At 34.1% G+C, this 21,595-nt stretch overlaps 1 protein-coding gene across 9 annotated transcripts in view; it reads right to left on the reverse strand.

Annotated features, from left to right (window-relative positions):
• ROBO1 (roundabout guidance receptor 1) overlaps nucleotides 1-21,595 on the reverse strand; it is a 1,111,527-nt gene that overhangs the window by 641,586 nt on the left and 448,346 nt on the right. The window lies entirely within an intron of this gene.

Here is a 21,595-nt window from a genome sequence, read left to right on the forward strand (position 1 = left end):
TCCTGAGATACTGTGGAATATGAGCTGCAGATGTGTTTACTCTGGCAAAAGACTCAAGATCAAAACAACTCCCATAAACAGAGAGCGAAAAAGCCATTTCCACCCTAAAGCCCTAGGTTGCATTCTCATGTTACTTTTAGAATGACGATTTCAGTGCACTTCTGCAGTGTTTACAGAATTGTTTTAAGTGATACAGATAAAAATGTATCCAAACCTTTTCCTAAAAGAGTAGTTATCTGAAAAGCTTTTGCAGTAAAGATAGCCTACGAGGAAACAAATTCATCAGTACAAAGAGTGTCTGATGCTGCGAGGATAACATCCCCACAGTGTCGCTTCCATTTTGCCGCCCGAAAAGCGACAAACTGACGTTTTAGGGGGAATCTAGATAGGCTAAAGGTACAATGTGTTTACAGACAAACACACCTGCACATATGTACACACAATTTCTTGGAATTTAAAAGTTATGGAAGGTTTTCCCCTTTTGTTTTAGTTTAGAAGAGGATCTTAGCATATTAAATTGTGGCATAATCGTATAGTTTTAATACCACTAACGAGATCTTCAAAAGGTATGACAGGAGAAAGAATACATTTGGCAACATTTATGACTTTAGTATTAAAGTGTCAGAATTTCTAAATGAATAAATAAGTAAGTAAAGGAGATAAGTTAGGCTGGTGGCCCAGTAAGGACTAAGCAAACCTTAAGTGGTATCCACTACTGAAAGGCAGATGGGCAGTTTTTCAACTCAGCTTCACCCGAATTGTTGCCATAAAGGAAGGAAGGCCAGAGCTATTGGATCTTTCCTTATTGCAAGAGAATCCAGAAATCAGAATTTTAGCTTGATATCTTTTAATGGTTAAATCCCTGCCTTGTTTTCCCTGTTCATAAATGGTTCAGGCAAAAAACAAAACAAAACAAAACAAAAAACAGAACAAAAAAACACATCTGCCAGCCATATTAAGCTACAGGGATGCCAATTTATGATCTCTGTTTTAGGCCAGTCAATTTGATCCATTTGCAATATAGTGTACTTGGATATCTGTATATAAATCTCCCTGGGTCACAATGCAGCAAGAGGATGCTTTCTGGCTGGACAAGTAGTTAAAGGATGTTTTCTGAACTCTAATATAATATAATCATATTTATCTTATATAAGCATCTATTTTTAACACAAAAGAAATAGTAATATTTCATAGCAAATAGCTTCCATCATTCACTCAAAGTATTTACACTACTATTGTAATATGACTTTTTATATTAATATTTAAATGGCTATGGAAATAATAGAGTTTTAGATCAAGAAGAAATAATATTACCATGGCATAGCCAATTAACTGACCGATTTTATTATTTAGCAGAAGGTAGAAAAGTAAGCTGTACACATATGTGTTTTCAGAATAAATTACTCAGCTGTTGTATCTCATGCATTCTTTAACTCCTCTCTGAAGAAAACTGAACATGTGTAAACAAACCATTACCAGAATTTACTATTAGGAAGCAAATATATATGACCAAATCTGTCAAGGTTATTCTTATTTTTCAGGTCTCCCCAGTGTCTTTTTTTTTTACCATAAGCACTGGTCCTCCTTCAAATAATTCAGCACTGAGAGTAGCCTCTTTTTCTTGTTGCTAACACTGCAGCTGACTCATACAGAATGGAGCAAATAAGCTGATCCAACTAGTGGTTGAAGCTCTTTGCCATAATAACGTGGCTTAAATAAATTTTTCAAATAGAAAATGTTGGGACATTCAAAAGAGAACGGCTGGTGGCAACTACTACTTCTTTTTTTTTTTTTTTAACTACTATTTCTTAAAGGTGTATCGCTCAATTTCCCTCTGCCTACAATGGCTTCCCCCTCTTTCCTGCCAGGCAAGCTCCTATCAATCCTTCAAGTCACTGATTGCCTCCCATGCAAAGCCTTTCTTAACTCCCACAGAGAACTAGTACCTTCCTCCTCAGTGAGGCTACAATGCTATGTATGTTTGTATGTATGTATGTATGCATATATGTATGCAAGTATCTTTCACTATTCTCCCATTAGTTTCACTGGGGCCTGGATATGTTTAAATATTATACAATTCCCAGCATTTATAACATCTGGCACATTGGAGTTACTGAATTAGTCATTGTTAAATGAATGACTGATTAAATAAATAACAACTACAACTTAAGCCCTTAATTATCAATTTTTTTTAAATTAATCATTTATTTTCCGATGTATTTTGACATGTGGATTCTGGAATAAATTATCAAGTAAAAATGATGATATGGAAATCTACCTAAGTGTGTGTAGCTGTATAACCCTATAACTGCAGTCAAGATGTTAAGGAATATAAAAGCAAATATAAGACTATATTTTTTAAAGGGCAAGTATCTTAACATTCAAAAAATATTTACTGAGCACCTCTATTATGCCATTCACTTTACTGTGTACTGAGGAAAAGAAGAAAAAAGTATGAACTCATTAAAAAAGGAAGACTTCTAATAAAAAAGAGTAAAGACAGAACCCTTGGGATATGTAGAATCTTTGCATCCAATAGTTACTAGCTAATGAGAAAGACATGGAGAGTTGGGAATGTAATTCTGCATGTTACTTAGAGGTTATGCAGAATCTACATCCACATGTTCAAATCTAACATACTTAAGGTAGCACACACACAGGTAGGTAGATAAGCCCTCACTATCTACTTTCAACACCGCTAGGACACATCTGAGAGAAAGCAGATGAAATACAGCTAACTACAGCTGTTTGGGGAAGGGATCCTGGTTTAAACTAGGATTATTGTGGAAGTGGAGAGAGTTAAGATTTCCTTATACCTTAATATTATATTCACTATCTTTTAATTTTAAGTTGACTTTTGAATTGCTATCTCAAACAATATCCCAATTAGTAAAAATGATAACACAAATGATAGATTTTTATCACCAAATCTCTAACATAGGGGTTCTTTTCTAAAATAGATGTTAAGGCAATAGATGGATACTGAGTTTCTGAGTTTAAAAGCTTAAATCGGTGGATACGTTGTTTTGGAGTAGAAAAAAATTTGATTAAAGTAAAATATAAGACATCTGTTTTGGGGCTAATATGAAAGTTATAAGAAATTCATTAAAAGCAATATATGCATTTGAAAATCAAAATGTATCTCTTTATTTTGTTGACATATTTATCTCAACTTCACATATTATATATCAGATGATGGAATAATATTTTATCTGTTTAAAATTAAAATAAATTTTAAAATGTGGTAAATGCGGTGACTGTGAAAAATAATTAAATATTAAAGGGGGGGGGCTTCCCTGGTGGCGCAGTGGTTGAGAGTCCGCCTGCCGATGCAGGGGACACGGGTTCGTGCCCCGGTCCGGGAGGATCCCACATGCCGCGGAGCGGCTGGGCCCGTGAGCCATGGCCGCTGAGCCTGCGCGTCCGGAGCCTGTGCTCCACAGCGGGAGAGGCCACAACAGTGAGAGGCCCGCACAGCGCAAAAAAAAAAAAAAAAAAAAAAAAATATTAAAGGGACATTCTGCTCTGAAGTTCCAGAACACCAGTGGGGTTCTTTCATGTGATAGACCCACCAACACACACACACACACACACACACACACACACACACACACACACACACACTCACTCACATTTGGGGTCAAATTTGGAATAAATGTTTCTCTTGAATTTAGCCAATTTTCTGCTCTAAATCTGTGAAGGTTCTATATATTCTAGTTTGTGATGAACTGAGGGCCTGAGAATAGTGGGAAAAAAAGAAGAGTCTAAATAAACCCAACATGTGTGTACATTTCTTCTTGGTATAAATAATCACTGCCCAAAGGTAATATAATGCCATAAAGTATTTCTTAAATGTATCTTTTAAAAGACATAGGTTACTTATAGAGAAACTATTCTTCATTATTTAAAATAAATATATTTTTATAGTAAAAATACTTCGTAGTATACCATATAAACCTATGTCACAATTTTGGTAATTGTTGTAAAATAGTTACTCTGTATAGGTGAATTGAGAAAAAAAATAGGGATTAAGTTTTAAAAGTATAATTTTGAGTCAGAATTGACATAAAATACTATCAAGCTAAGTATAAAATTAACAAAGGCTGACAAACAGTTTAGCTATCCTTACAAGAAAGTCTATATTTGATTGAAGGGAGATTGTGTCTAAAGCAAATGTAGTAATATGGCTATTGGTCAATCTTCTAAATTCATGAATCTTCACTTGTAGTAGAAATAAGGTGATAAAATGTGAAACCAAGGATAAAAGGAATAAAATAAAACTTCTAAATTAATTTAATTATTCAAAACATTTAGAACAAGTGAGAAAATAAGGCTTAAAAAAGAACTTTTTACTCACGTATTTTACCACATAAGTTTGTTTCATGTAATTCCCATTTTTTAAATATTTCCCATGCCTACTTATACCTAGAGCTTCATCAGTTGATTTTTAGATTATTATATTAGGTTGTTGAATAACTGAACTTATTGAAAATTATAATTTAACATTCTCAGTGATTTATAAATCAACGTGCTATTCAAATACATTTATTCAAAAGTCTATGTATGGGTAATTGATTAAAGCTATTCAAAGGTAATATTTTAGCTATAAGAAAACCAATAAGGGGGAGAAAAGTTATTAAATCTTACACTCACTTGACTTAAAATCTATAGCTCCCTTGGCAGAACGTGAAATTGTGGAAAGCAAACAAAACTCTGCAGTGTTTTTCTTACCATATTGCCTGCACCTGTATATAATTGTAATTTCCCAAAGCGTTACTAAACAGGTCAAAGGTTGTAGAGTTACTTCACATAGACTAGCCCTTTAAACCCAGAAAACTAGTGTCTCATTTTAACCATACACGTAATCTGTGCCTAAAATTAGAAATGCAAGCAATGTTATCTGGCTCTTCATGGTCATGTCTTGTCTGGTAACCAGAGGCATGAAAGAAGTTTTGATCATGGGACCATTCAGGGAAGTTGTGCAATGAAACAGGAAGCAGGGCCAAGGAAACATATCAAAGCCTTGGATTTTTCCTTAGCTCTGCAGACGTTATGTGAAATTCCTCCTAAGGGAAAGGATACAGGAAATTGGGTAATATTTTGCAAAGACCATTACAGCCTGTGTCTCTCAATAACCTAACACATATATGGCCTAAAATTCCAAGCAGTCAGATAATATAAACAATCTAGTGGATCTTTGAAAGAAATATGAAAATATGTTTAAACTTTGTTATTCATAATGGTTTACCATAAGATATTAACATCTGGAAACATAACTTTTTGAAATATAAAAAAAATGAAAGATAGACAAGGTAAAGGAAAAGATGAGACAAAATGAAAAAATATGACAAAGGGAGGGAAAAATATGCCAACTTCATTTGCATTATATGGGGTGATCCTGGCAAGTGATTTGAACAGCAGCTATGTTTAAATTTGTAAGTCACTGATACTTTAGCATAAAAGCCACAGCCTCCAAAATATAAACAAGAGAATCAAATATGAAAGAGTTGAATCCACAAACATGCCCCAAAGTCAATGTCATTTACTTCCCAGGGACACCTTCTTTCAATTGTCCAGTAATTTTCTTTACTTTATTCACATTTTGAAGAAATAGTTCATGGAGACATAATTATACTCAATTTGACTAAAAGATGCCAACCTTTTCCCTTGTATTAAGTGCCACACAGAAGCAGAGGAACCTCAGGTTCAACAGCAAAGAACTGAAAACATTTATACTCGTAGTAAAAAACCTGCTGGACTTTTATGCACACCAACCTCAATTACTCATCTGGATTTAAACTGCTATGTGTTTATTCTGGAGCTGTGGAGAAACAGGATAGAAGTATGAGAAATGAATGGGTTTTAAACGCTGGAGGGGCATTTCCAAAAGCCTGCCTGAGGAAGAAGTGTATGATCACAAAATGAATATCTATAAATACATGTATATATAATATTTACAGTGTAATAATAATAATCACAACCAATACCTGAACAGAAAATAATTAGAGTTGATCTTCCTTTTATAAATTCCAGATAAACAGAAGGATTTCATTATATGGCATACAATTTTTCAAATCCACAAGACTTATAAAGGTGGGTATAAACTATTTTATGCTCTGCCATATAAAGTTTAATCACAATGAACACAAAACAATAAGTTATTTTTATAAATCTTTCTCCATCATCTTTTGCATGCAAGTAGTGACATCATTGTTCATATATGTCCTTTTGCCTCTGCCAGTTTTGGGAAGATTTCCAGAGCACAATGAATCGCTCTGTCCTATAAAAATTTAGCATTGTGACATCAGGTAACAGTAACACTAAATTCTTCAGTTTGTTGAAGAGGATGCCTAATAGACTAGTTTAACATCTGAATTAAATTATATACATAAAATTTTCTAGATGTGGAAATATTTTGAATTTATGTAGTTTTGCTCTTCATTGCAGATGTAGCCTCTGTCCTGTGTCTAGGACGCTGACATTCAGTCTGATAGCATAACCAATCAATCTCTCTGCTTTGGCTATTGCCTTGGTAACAAGAATAGTTTGAGTCACAGATGGCACATGAGGCGAAGTCCCTAGTCATTCCCAGATATATGCAAACTATGTCATTCTCCTTTACTTTTATCACTGTATATTCCCATGTCGATGAAGATACTGAAAAATGCTAGCACAAACATATTTAAAGAACACACTAGTCATTTGCATTTCCATTCACAAGTGTGTTTTACACTCTAGAGAAATGAGAAACACAATGACTAAATAGTTGCCCCATCTTCCAGATGGTTCTTCTTCTTTAAATATTATGAGAGTGGTACCACCAAAATTTCACGTTAACATATCTCATTCCAGTGTTTAAGACCCATAATCTTGTTCATTTTTCTTCTTTGCCTGGTTCAGTCTTCTCCAACCGCTCCATTCTAATTTTTATTCCTGCCCTTATCACTTCATTGTATGTACTGAATTTCAAAGGAAAGGGAAAGTAAATTAAACATACTAATGTTTGATTTTGATCTACACGTTTCCATTTTGTTAACTTGCTGTGTAACTCCCAGGGTAGTAACTTCTACATTTCTTTGCAGTCATTTTTTTGTCTTTTTTTGTATGTAGTCATGTTTTATACATATTGTTGATCTAAAGTGAATTCAGATGGACATAAATGAGAACATCTTGGTCATTCAACATGAAACAAAGGAACACCCAGCTATCTATTTTGTGGGTGTGCGTGTGTAAGATGTTATAGCTTAAATAGTAATTTTCTTAAAAACTCAGCTAACTCTACATGATATATTAATTTGATTTGTTTTTAAGATATCTAAGTATTTTCCACTGAAAATAAAAAATCCTATATTCCTCAATTTTCAAACTTTGCACTGGTTAATAATAGGGGAAAAACCCCACCGTTTCCTTTTTCTTAGTGGAAGGTTTAGAAGTCCTAAAAGTACATTCCCTTGATACTTGTAATTTACTATTATTACACCACTTCTGAAAGTAAGGAAATCCTTTTGAATGACCTCAGTTTTTATTCTTTTCTGAATGACCCACTTTGATGGGGTGTCATAATTCCTAATGGTAAGTTTAACAACATTACTTCCAACTTTAAAGCACAAGGCACGGTTATAGTGACTAAATTAAAAAAACAAACAAACAACAACATCACACTCAACATTTAGCGTTCTTACTTCAGAATACTTCAAACTTATGACTTCTTTTGATGTGTGTGTATTTTGCTATGTGTTTGTGTTTTCCTAATTGCAAACTTGAGTACAGAGTTTGCCCAGTTGCAATCTTGGATAACAATCTGGAAATGTTTGATATCAAGGAGGCCAGATGCAGAAACACTGTTGATCAATCTCTCCTTACTTTCAAAACCTCTGATATTGGACCAGCTTCCTTTAGTATTCTACAGCTGCCCAGTAAAATGACCTTCACCCTTCTGTTCCAATATACATTACTATTATTAACATTGAGTATTTTATTTCTCCTCACCTGTTATTGTCCTTTCACATCGTCACATTTTTTTCCCATTTCCACTCATTTCAGATAGTACTTAAACTGTGTAGAACCCAGATAAAAAGAATTTGTGTTATTCTCATTTGTATAGTAGAACCATTTTACTACACCAAAAGGAAATGCTTTATTAGTCTTTTTATCCTTTAGGAAATGATATTAAATTTTGACAAGGATATTTGATGATGTTGTACTCGAATAGCAAACAACATGTGACTTTCTACAAAATGCAAATTGGAACCCTCTGACTCTAAGTGGGTTTTGCTCCAATACCTAAGACACTATGAAGATTTCAGAACAAAAGAGTAGTTAGAAACCTCTAAAATGTCTAATTTAAGTAAGTCCATGTTAAATTATTTTCCTAGAAAATCAAAAACTTCCCTAGAATGTAAGTGCTTCCTATGGTAGAAGTTCAAAGATACATTAAAAATGCCCTTCTTTGTTAAAACAATAATAAAAGATTAAAATGGCACACTTTTTGGTAATAGTATCATTTGTCTCAATTTCCAGACTACATCCTTAAGCAGATAAACTCCATTTTTCATTTTCTGGTCTGAAATTTATTGAAGGCCATAATGATTAGCATTGAACCAGTAAAACAGAACACCAATAGCCAGAATATGTGTGTGTGTGTGTGTGTGTGTGTGTGTGTGTGTGTGTGTGAGAGAGAGAGAGAGAGAGAGAGAGAGAGAGAGGTTTGAAATTAGATTTATTTTGAGGGTATCTTCAGTAGAGGGTAACTCAAACCAACGGCTGCCTCTTAGTTTTCCTGTAGGTAAAAATGTTTCACCAGTTTCACTGTCTCACTATTGTCATTCAGGCACAGTTGTAGTTCCTCCCACCCAGGAAGATATGAACTTGGATTTGATCTGGTTACTATGCTGGTACTGTCAGTAATGTCACTGCTGAGCTGCCTGATTTAACTTTTATCTTTCTCTCAAATCTCCTGGTAAAAATAATATAAATTTTATGTTGCAGTAACAAGATGCAAGGAATAATGATTGTGACTATAGGGAAGACATTTCCAGAACCATAGCTTATAGTTAATTTACAATTACTAATATCAGCTTGAACTTTTGTTTTATGACGTTAACCAAATAATGTATTTTGTTAGGGTGAAAAGGCTTACTATTGCCAGAACATTGTAATAAGGAGTCTGTCCTTTTCTCATAGGCTGAGATTTCATTTTCCTTCTATGTCCATCAATGGGGAGAGATGAAATTTGAATATGGCCTCTCTGAGGGCACACATAAAGAGCTGGACCAAAAGAATTTGTCATCAAAATTCGAATGGAATATTCATCCATGCAATTCTTTTCCTGTGTTCCTCTGTTCCACTTCTATTTGCCTCTATTATACTCGTGGTCTTCTGGGACAGAAATGTTGCTTCAAACCTGATCCCTAATATGTTTAAGTTCTTCTCTCCTATACCCTTAACATCAGATCTGCTCATCTCAATAGTATTCTCTTATTATACAGCCCAGTCTTTTATCCTTAACCCATTTATTTCAGGGCCATACATACTTATTCAGTCTTGAAGTCCTTCCATTTTGTCCTCTTGACATCTCTCTCTGCTATGAACCCACTAGCTTACACATATCTTCAGGTTTTCCCTAGAATGTTATCTTAATCTTATCATTAGCTAAACCCTACTTCTTAATCAAAGAGCACCCAATCTTATAACCTTCTTAAAGAAAAAGTGCTTAATTTTCTACATTCCTTGGTTCTTGGTACTGGGAGGTAGGGGCCACATTCTTTTTGTTTCGGGCTTCTACTTCTAGAGTGGTAGCTTTCCACCTTTATGCAAAGATCTTTCTATTTTGAGAGGTACATCCCATCCGATTAAACCACTTTCCCCCCGTGCTGTCGTCTGATTCTTTCCTGGTCACTCTCCAGATTAACAAAAGATATTGACCTAATCTATTTATTTCCTGCCATTATCCTGGGGTATTTCTATAACCATGTGGAAAAGAGATCTATGACCCTGGCCTCTGAGTTCCATAAAAATATAAACCTAAACTAAATTTGAACTGTCATCAGACATAATTTCATCTTATCTAAATTCTGTGACCTCAATATATTGATTTGATATTCCATATTGATTACTAATTTTGTCCACTATGAAAATCTAGCTCTTAACTACTCAAAATTCTCCCAGTTGCTTAGTTTCAAAATTTAACTGAACCAAAACCCTGCTTAGCAAGCCTTTGAATTTTTCACTGGTTGCTTCCCTTTGAGTTCTCCATGATAGAAACTTGCACCATGTTTGCACCTTATTGGTACCTAATCACAGTGTACTGGGACTTTCACAATATAACCCATACCAAATTTTACCTGACTCTCTATATCCCTCAGTGATGTTTTCCAGCTCCCATATTATTTCTTAAATATGCCAGACACTCTTTCCCATCTTTGCATGGTAACCTCCAAACTCATCTTCCAAGATCCACCTTAAGCCTATCTTTTTAATTATGTTTTCTATGGCTCTCTCAAAGGCTTGGTACTTCTTTCACAAAGTGTTATAACACAACAGATATGGTAATTTCTCTCATTATATACTTTCCCACACCTGCACTGCTCAGGATCCCCCAGTGGAGTGTAGGCCCTCAATAACAAGGGCTACTTTAATCACATTCATATCTTTAGTGTCTAACGCAGTACCAGGCTTGTTGTAGGTTGTCAATATATTATTGCTACCTAAATCCTTTTGAATTCTGGTCACTTTTGGATAGACTATCATAAACTTTCAGAAAGATTGTTTATAGGTTAAAATTAACTACACTCTCCCCAATTATACATATTCTTATGATAGCTGGCTGCAAGTGACAGTAAGTTCCATCTGGAAATGAGAAATCTAATCAGTATGTCAAACATTTGGAGAGACCACAAGATATGTATCCACCCTACAAAGCTGATTCTGAGTTTTAATTTTCTTGGATTCAGAACTGTATAAACAACAAATTGTGATCTTTTAAACTGAAATTCAAAACTGTAATGTAAGAAAAGAGTTCAGATAATTTGGGGCCGAACATCCCTATATATTCTGGTACCTAGGAAAGTGATTATCACACAAATAGTTCTTGAAAAAGATGGTTGAGTGAATGAATTGAACAGCCAGCACCATGCTTTAAAAAGCATCATCTCCTTGAAGTTTGTATAGCTATTTTAATTGTCATGGTCTTATATTTATTATTTACAACCAATAAGATAGCAAGTATGTGAACCTAATTCAGAAGAGTAAAGAAAAACAGCCATCTTGACTCATTTAATGAGATGGAATCCTTTCTCTCCCACTACAATAATAAAAAGGACAAAATACTCAAAATCTAAGGTGTATGGATTTAGTGGATTTAGATAAAGGCGAACCTAAAATTTCATGTGTCTGAATAACAAGTCTCATGTTTTAAAATCACAATAGTTTTGGTAACATTTGCATATACAGAGGTGAAAAATAGAAAAGGAGATCGACAAACAAGATACAAGCAATTATGAAATCTATACTTACAAATCCAGTAGCTATGACTGAACATCAAAACTGTTGGAAATCAAGGTGAAGAATGGAATCATAATATTTTCAAACTCATTCTCTGGTGGTGAGGTGGGATAAAGATTCCTCCAATCAAACTGTGTCAAAAATTTCTTATCAGACGCCTTGCATAAGGCACATGAAGGTTGGCACAGATACATTTATTTATATTTTCATTTAAAAGTTAAAATGTAACTCTGTGACACATCAATAGTCAATTTTCCTTAGACCAGAGAGCAGAATGTGTATGGAAATGAACCATCTTTTATATATTTTCATATTTATAGCAGCACAGTTGGGCCAATTACCAATATACAAGATTTAAATGATTAAAGGTAACATCCTATGTGTAGACTTAACAATACAATTACAATTTGAAGATGCCATTTAGTTTCTAGAAGAAGAACCTGGACTCATTGGGATCACCTGATGTCCATCAATTGCTGAAACCAAGACTTTCTGTTTGGATCTCGCTTGTCCAATCCTGGACAGGTTCTGTGAGATGTTCAGGAAGCAGAAGTTATATAGATTTCCAATTGAAATGGATTTGTCTTATTTAAAAAGAATTTAAAGAGATTAGTTTAGTTCCAGGTCAAATTTCCACTTAGAGTTTAAGTTATACCAAAAGAGACCCTGGGCCATGGGGGTCAGATCGGTCTCTTCTGAGAGAAGCTTTAAATTCTAAAGCGGGTTCAGAAACTAATGCTAAGTGCTTACAGAATCACTAACTTCGAGTCGGAACCATATCTGCCATAGTCTTTGTGCTGGTCATCATTCTCTAATTTTTGTAGCTACTCCAAAATGTGTTCGAACTGTAAAACACACATATTTTTTCTGGTACATCTAATCTTATTAAAACTAGCTTTTAACGCCATGTGTTTACAACAGGAGAATGGAAAATGTTATGTTGTCATAGTCCTTTAATATAAGTTTAATTTTTAAGACTCACAAAATCTCAAAGTCTAATTCTCAATTCTGCTTTGGCTTTAACAAGTTTGCTTTTGATTTCTTTATTTTTAAATAAAAGATGTGGCTGGCATTCAGTTGAAACTTTCACATTTACTTCTCTTTCCTCTAGTAAACTAAGCAGATAGCCTAATTACACATTTTGTAGGAACTGAATAAAGTATAAACATTCAGAATAAACTGTTGGAAATATTCACTTGAACTCAATTTCCTTTTAAGCAGTCTAGTTTAGCCCAGTACTCTTCAATGGGTCATTTATTATGTCAACCCACTATAGAGTACATCAAAGGAGCTTGTCACTAATTGATTACATTTCTCTACCACCATGATTCACAGTGCTATAGGGACAATTACATAACTGTTTGACTTTTGCAAAACTGTGAGTTTAAGTAAACACAATTCTTTGTTATCATGATCTCTAATGGGCATATGCACAGTAAGTATCATAGTATGTAACTAGATCTTACTACATTGTCTGTCTGACTTGTGGCTCACAAAAATCCCTCTTTTGTGGCAACTGGAGTTCTGAGGAACAGCTGCTGATCTCACACTGAAATTAAAAACATTTGAGTTGTTTTGATTTATGTTAGCTCCCATGGGAAGAGAGAAATGAAAAATGGATGCTTTGTGTAAATAAAATACCATTTCTCCAAGCTGTATAAAGAAATTGTCTAAATATACTGATATATTTCTTTTATTGAAATATGGTGAGACCCTGTTACCATATTGTTAGAAGGGAGGACGACTAACAATATTCTAATAAACAAACTGCTAGGATTCTCTTTTAATCAACAGTGTTCTGAAGGTGCAATTTTATCATCCCACCGCTAAAACCCAAGTCTGAATATTGCATGATGTTGTTATGAAATGCAACCAGCAATGAAGATCATTAAAATGATACACTCTCAGGAAAGCCTAAGAAAACCAGTTTCTCTTTTCTACAGGAGTTCTCCCCAAAAAGTCCAATGTCTTGTCTTTAGTGTTTCACTGTATGCGAAGTCATTTGTACGGGGAGGAGTGAAATAGAGATATATTTTTCTCATAATTGTTTAAATTAAATTCACTAATGTAGACTTCCATGTTGTGGATATATTTTTTAAAGTGTCAGTTTACTTTATATACCTCTTGGTGGGAAGGAGCAGGTCCTTTTATGATTAGAATTCTCTAAGGATCTTGTGAAAACAAATCGTCAAGAGAACCTATAAGCACACCAGCTGGTGTGATTGATTGGCAACACACGAACAAAAAGCCTCTGGGTTTAAAGGTACATTCCCCTCCTCCCCCCACCTAGATCATTCTGTACTGCTTATTTAATGTTTTTTTCTTTTTTTAAAAAAGTGGTCCCTGACCCTGGTGAGATTATGAAGGACCAAGCACATTATAAATGATAATATGCTTCCCCTCAGGAAGCAGGGTTTAAGTGTCAGAATTTTTCAGTAGTCCATGTTGTCTATTTCTCTATTTTATGGTCCCTTTGAAAAGACTGTTCTTTTCAGCAAATAGTAATGAAATATTACTTTAGCATGGGAGTAGAATTTCTTTCTTTTATTTTAGGATGTTCTGAAACAGAATGCCAGCTTCCTCTTACACTTCCTCTAAAATGGTTTTAAAATTGCCGGACAAAAAGTTGTTTCTTGTTTCTATTAATTGGTTCAAATATGTAAACCAAGTTTTAAATAATTTAAAATTAATGAATATTCCAAGTGCAAGTTGTTCATTAAAGCATATATTAAAAAAAATTATCAAGCAAGGAGATAATTTGTATTTTAATTATACTGCTGAAGGAATTCCACTAATTGAGTTATCTATAAAGGATTTCATTTGAAAATTTCCATTTTCACCTCTTTTGAGAAGGAAGTTACAGGTTAAAACTTGTTACTACCAAAATATCTTAGTGCTACAAAAATTTCAAAACATATTCAATATCATGACAACCTAATGGTTACACAGGGTATGAATAGTTCCTTTGAGCTCATTGTATTAAAAAGACTTCTACATGTAAAGCAAACAGATTTAATAAATACACACAAAGAAGCTGGATACTTTCTTCTGGCACAATTGAACCTTCCAAATCTGTGCATTATGACAACCATAGTATGCCATTTGAAGTAAAGGAGCTGCATTCTTTTCATCACCAAATATACATTATCAGGTATACTGAAGTTTAGGTCACATTACCAGAAATCAGTCTTCATGCTTTCAATTAATTTTTTTAGATATAATGGAATTCAGAGAAAAGAGCATGAGCTTTGGAATTATAGAGACCCGGTTTGAATTCTGACTGCAACATAGATGAGAGTCTGATGTTCAGTAAATTATTTCATTCTCTGGGTCCTGAATTCCTCATCAGGAAAGGGGATTAATATGTGGCTTAGTGGGAATTATGAAGATACGTAAAGCGCTTGGCTGAGTTCCTGACACATGGTGAAGGTGCTGTCATTTTCATTTCTTATAGAAATAAGTCATGCGTGCTATTATATATGCTCTTCCAAAGGCACAAATAAAATCTCAGAATTGATACTGTTACCATTTCTAACCTGATACGATTTGAAAATAAAGTAATTAAAAGTATTAAGTGTTTGCCAATAAATACAGTCATTTTTGGAGGGAATCATATCTGAGGTAAAATAATTTTTTTAATTGGAAGAAATTAAAATGAGAAAACAACAGTTTTTTTTACATATGTACATGAATTCTTGCCAATTCAATAGAATTCATTCAAAAGTTTAAGAAGAGTTTAGAATTGTAATTAAAGTGGTGAGATGCATTTGAGCAAGGACCAAAAATGAAAGATAGTTTTAAATATCAACCAGTATAGAAAACAATAAAACAAACACTGAAAAAACATCACTGAGGCTAAAAGGTGTATTAAATTCTCAAAAAGATGTTTAAACCTGTACAATATTAATTATATAAGAAAAGAAATAGAATCAAAATAATGTTTATAAAAAATGAGGATTTCATTTTAACATGAGATAAATGTCTTACAAAGAATATATGGTTTTGTGAAATGTGATTGTGTAGATTTTCAATTAATAAACTTTGGTATAGACACACCCTGTTAGAAGGCTTATGCTTAAACTTTTCTTCAAGTAAATCCTTTATGCTGAGAAACACCCTTTATTTGTAATAATTTAGAATTCTAAGCCAAAAGGTAAATTCCTATCTTCAGTTTTTCACCCACTGTAAGGTGAATTGATTATACTGTGAATTGATATTTGCCCTTGGCATGCTTCATTAACTCACTTGAAACAATCACATGCATTCCAGTGGACGGAAATATCAATTTTCCAAAACAAAATAAAACAAAGGACTATCCCAATGGGTAGAAATATATAATAAATGTTCCAAAACAATAATAAAAATGAAGGGTTTTTTCCCTTTTTCCTTCAAAAGCTGAGAGCTGTCCTTTAATCATATTGTACTAACTAAAGGAATACCTAAAGAAAATAAGAAATGGGCAATACTGAACTATGGAGCTGACCCTGGAAACAAAGTTTTGGGGAAAAATTGTCTAATTTCATAAAATGAAGTTGATACCATCCTAGTATACAAGCCTGACATTTTAGAATGGGTGCATAAAATGTTACCTCTTTTGACTCTATGACTTCTACTCACTCACTCACCATCTACAATATTGTCTTTGTATATGTTACATTCCACAGTACTCCAATCAGGAGATAAGTAAAATGTTTAATGAGGACAGATACACCACACAGGGTTTATTTTTGGCCAAAGTAAAATGGAGGGGCAGACAAAATTCCAGGAACTGAGTGTTAGTACAGGAACTATATACGCCATACACATGTCTGAGTAATCTAATCAGTCTCTGCTCTCCTTTGCGTACACAACTCTGCTTCCTTCTGAGCATTTCCACATTTACACTGCTCACCACCTGATATGGTTCATTAAGGCAAAATAAAGTGATGAAAACTGAGAATGGTATTCTCTCCAATTTATTCTCTACTTTCATGTTAACTTTTTAAAATGTACATAGATGAAGTTTGAGAAAATGGAAAAACCTTAGGATACAGCTGAAAGAGAGTATTAAAATCAGAATCAATTCTGCAGAATATTCAATCTCCAAAAGCCTACTGAAACAGATATGCAGATGCTTAAAATTAGTAACAGGATATAAATCTGAGATAGTTTTTCTCAGAGGAATAAGCAAGCTGCTACTTATTACACAAACCTTCTTAACAGCAAAATATATAAAAATAATGCAGGATGTTTTTGTAAGGCCTTCTTTGAATTGATTTTACAAATCCAGCCTTTTAAATTTCACAGATTTTAAATGAGTCTGTTGTGACAGTTGTAAAACCTCTATTACATGTTCTTGATAGAATATGGTGTCAGAAGGAGTAGAATACAGGTGGTAAATAAACAAAATAAATAAAACTGACCTTAAAATTCAGAAGCTGAGATTTTAATTTGGTAAGCATCATTTTTTGAGCTCTTTCCTTCTCAAGATATTAATATACAGTATTCTTTCACTCCCAGGACAATCACAGCATTCAACAACATGTTTCATCTACATGATAAAGTAGTTTGAAATTCTTGAAACAGGTTCCCAGAAGGGATGGAAAAATTAGTTAAACAGTAAAGTAATATTCATTTACTAGGCCAATTAAAGGGTAAAATGGAAACGTTATTGCAAACATCATTTTCAATTACTTATAACACCCCATAAAAATGTAAAAAGCACATTTCCACATTTGCCTGCACTGTTGGGACAGAGAGCTCACTATTTATTATGAAAAATTATTTAAGGTAAATTTGTCAAACAGTTCATTCAGTTGCTCTTTTCTCAGATGTAGGAATGTATAGAAAATAAAACTTGGTAGAATATTTCAAAGCAGAAGAAAGAGAATCTTTATTTCCTTAGTTCTCAATTCTTCAGGGAAAGGAGAGAGTGGGGTCAGGGAAGCTCAGAATTTGAAGAAGCGTTTGCAAAACGCATTCCCCTGCCTCCCCAAGACATTTCCTGCTGGAGAGATGGGGAGCGTTGATCAGCCAGTGTTATCTGAGCCAATCTGTTTACCTCAGACTGTAAATCACCTCAGTGGATCTTAGCCCTGGACCCCTCTGAGATGTCCTGCTCAACCTATAGACATTATCCATTTACAAGCTCTCTTTTTGGTTTTTTTTCAAAGTGAAATGAAAACCCTGCCATTTCAGAAAAAAAAAAAATGTGTTTACACAACCAAATGATTTCACATCTGGTGAAATTCAAGCTGCCATTCTGTAAAAACAACTCTAAAGTGTACTGCTCAGAAAACAGTGCAATACCTTTCAAAATATCACTGGACTATAAACTGAAATAAACTGTACATTTCAGGATCTTAATGGGTGGATTAATTACTTAACATTTCTTTTAATTCATTTCTCTGATAAATCCAAACTTGTTAAAATTATTTTTATTAGGTAAAATTACAGAATAAAATAAATGTAAAATAATATATTAAATGTTTTTATTAGAATTTTAAACAATTATTTCAATGTTGTATTCACACAATGGGAATCTCTTGGTAACATGTCAAGTATAGCTAAAAATACAATAGAAATAAAATAGATTTGTTTGTTGATTTGGGTTAATTGCATCAGGAAAAATTCCGTTTAGTGAATTGATCCACTTTGGAAAAAATGTCTATTTTGATATGAATAACATCATAGTAACAAAAAACAGGAAAAAAAATAAATTCTATCAAGATATATGTGCTCATCTATACTAGAAACAATCTTATATTTGAAAGCAATAAGCATGATTTAAATTAACTTTCTTTTATCCTCTTCATGACAATGAGTGTCCTGTTTATAGGTAAAATATTTCTAGAATCTGTGGCCAATTTCACACCTATAAATTCCCACAAGCTGACTGCTGCATGGCAGAAACCATCTCTATATCAGGTTACAAGACCAACAAATGTTCTGTCTCCTCAAACATGTTACATTATTTTATTATAAATACTTGTAACAAGTTTTTTTTTCCCACTGAAACATGTGTGCACTAATTAATTCGTAAAGTAGAAATTGCATACGTTTTGTTGGCAATGGTAAAGAGTACACGTGTAGGGAAAATAAAAATTCAGAGAGTAAATAAAAGCCAACAGATCAAATCACTCCACACTTTCAAGAACTCAAATTAGGGACTACAACTGGGACAAAAATGAAATCATTCAGGCATGGGAAACTTGCACATTTAGTTGTGTTGAAACGTGCAATTTTCAGTCTGTAAATCTCAAATTTAATTTTCAGGATAAATCTCCAAAGGCAAGCATTGACTTTGTAATCTTTTCACTCATTCATTCATTCAAATTCACCTGTGGACCTACTATGCTGCCCAGTGCTGTGCCAGTCAGTGTGGAGATGGCAGTGAGCAAAACAAAGTTCCTTTGCTCATGGAGGAAAACAGATGTTAGGATGATAAACTATGAACATATATGCCATATGATGAAAAGTTCTATAAGAAGGAAGAAAGCAAGGTCAAGCAAGGGACTGAAGTGGTATTTTATGGACTCTGGTTTGAGAGGTCCTTGATGATAAAATGAGACTTGGAAGGGGACCTGAATGCAGTGAGAAGCAAGCATTGCATTTGGCCCTGAATCTGTTACTTGGCATTTTGAACTGATCTTGTGTAAAATTAAATTGTAAATTGATAAGACGGCAAATCAACAAAGATGACATTTTAGGGAGAGTTGCTGTTATCTTGAATTTTTCACTAGGATTACTGGATAACAATCAGATTTATTCCCAAACTTAACATGAAATAATTGGAAACTATTCAAGGTTAGCTGTTAGTACTGCATTTAGAGAACAAATTCTAAAATGAAGAGCTATCTCTAGGAGATATTTCCTGATGAATATACAGCTGAAACATGGCCACAGAGACACTGCCCCCAATCTAAGCTAATGCTATGCTAAACAAACAAACAAACAAAAACAACCTTAATGTTATTAAGTACTAAACAGAGTGATCTAAAGAATTACCTGAAGGTTTATGAAGAGTAAAATCCAGATCCTCTTAGGCTATTTAATGTTATTTGTACTTGTGGCAAGGAGGGTAAGGAGAGCTAAATGACTATAATACACTTAAAACCCGAGTCACACTATAACAATATTAAATAACTTTCAAAAATCAAACAACTTGAATAAGAAAAAGGCGTACTAGTGAAATGTGTGGCCATCTGTATTAGTCAAAGCTAATTTTAAAATGTTGTATGAGATTGTGAAATATGAATATCTTTTACATGTTTATTAGAGAATAATTTGGATGAGCATACCTCTTCCAAATCCTACACATCAGAAGCATTTAATGAAACATATTGCATCCAGCCAATTGCCCAAACATTTTTGGGGGGCTGTACATAATAGTAGCTACAACATAATAGTACATATGAAATAAAGACAAGCCCTAAATTTTAAATTTAGAGGCAACTCGGAATCCTATCCAAACAGATGTGAATTTAAACTGTGCTCCTTTTAACCACATATAACTGTTGTTCTATTTGCTTACTTTTTTCTACGTTAACTGTCTAATTGAGCATTCACAATCTAATAAGGTGCACACCAGGACCCAAAGAGACCTCCTGTTAGGCCCTGAAGGGTAAAGGTTTTGTATCACTTCCAGATTTTCAATTAGATCCTGATTATAACATGCTTCATTTAAAGCTACAGGAATTCCAACCCTGTCAACACTACTGGACCATAACATGTCTGTCTTAATTACATCTGATTAGTTCTGGGCCCAGCTCACATTGTGTACCCTGACTCTGTAAAAAGCTGCTCATCTGTTCGACAGCTGCGGGTGTGGAAGAACCTTATTCATCACGCTGCAGAAGAGTGTGTTCCCTCACCTTTCTCTCCTGGGATGCTGGGCCTTTTGATATTCCATAGCTCCGTAGGATCAGCCAAATAATGCACCTCACTTATCACTGGCAGTACGGCGGAGCTGGGAATGGAAACCTCAGCTGCTCAGGGGCTACTGCTGGGAGCACTGTGAGCTTGTCCTACTCTCCCAATCAATAACGTTCTACAGGACTATTGTAAATGTTAAGTTTTGCAGAGATTGACTTACTCATCCCATGCATTCTTTAAGTCTGTATTACAAGAAGACTATACAAAATAATACTTGTCATGCATGTTCTGAAATCCATTTTCAAATATAATCAGTGTTATCAATTTCATTGATATAAAAAAAAAGAGTTGGTAACTCTTAAACAAAATGTGTGGTGACATCCACTGGGGTTTTTTTCTCTGGTATTTTCTATTTGCCTCCAGAAGCCACCAGATGAAAATGTCTGTATTGATTTTTTTTTTATTTGATAACACTGAGCTTGTTTCATGACTAATGGTTCCCAAGCCATCAGAACATCCTAATTTACTCTGCTTTGTATCTGGGTAGCATTTTGATAATGGTTGACTTAATACTGGGCATTGACATCTTTATCTATAGTTAAAGGGAATTCTCATTTAGTTGTGAGGAATAGCTGAGGGTTATCTGATTCACTGGTCTTCAGTAGTCATAATAGTAGCACACATTGTACACTCTATGCTAGATTCAATTTATGTGTTTTTACACATATTAATTTAATCCAAATAGCAACTCTAAAAGGGATATACCACTATTTAACACTATGGAGTACTTAATTCCAATTTTAAAGTGAGCAAATACATAGAATTTGGGATTAAATAAATTGCCCAAACACTCAGTTATGAAATTGCAGAGGTAGGATTTGAATTTCTTTCTACCATAATGGGCCTTATATAAGAATTATTTAGCCTGGAACTTAGTATCATAGGGATAGAAAAATGGGGTTTTCCTCACTTCTATTAGGATTAACTTGTTAAATAAAAAGTGTAACTATACCTTTGGTCTCATTTTAAACCCACCACCTCCTTGCTCATTAAACTCCAGGCTTCTTTTGATTTCTCACACATATCAAGTTCACATCAAGGTAAGAGCTGTTGCCCTAGCTGTTCCCTTTGCGTAGAGAGCTGTAACCCTGAATATTTACAGGGTCCTCTTTCCTGTCACATCTTATCACTAATCTCAGCTCACATCTCACTCCTTCAGAAAAGCTTTCTCTGACCTTCT

This window comes from Globicephala melas, chromosome 4 (assembly GCF_963455315.2).
Source record: "Globicephala melas chromosome 4, mGloMel1.2, whole genome shotgun sequence".
Classification (NCBI taxonomy): Eukaryota; Metazoa; Chordata; class Mammalia; order Artiodactyla; family Delphinidae; genus Globicephala; species Globicephala melas.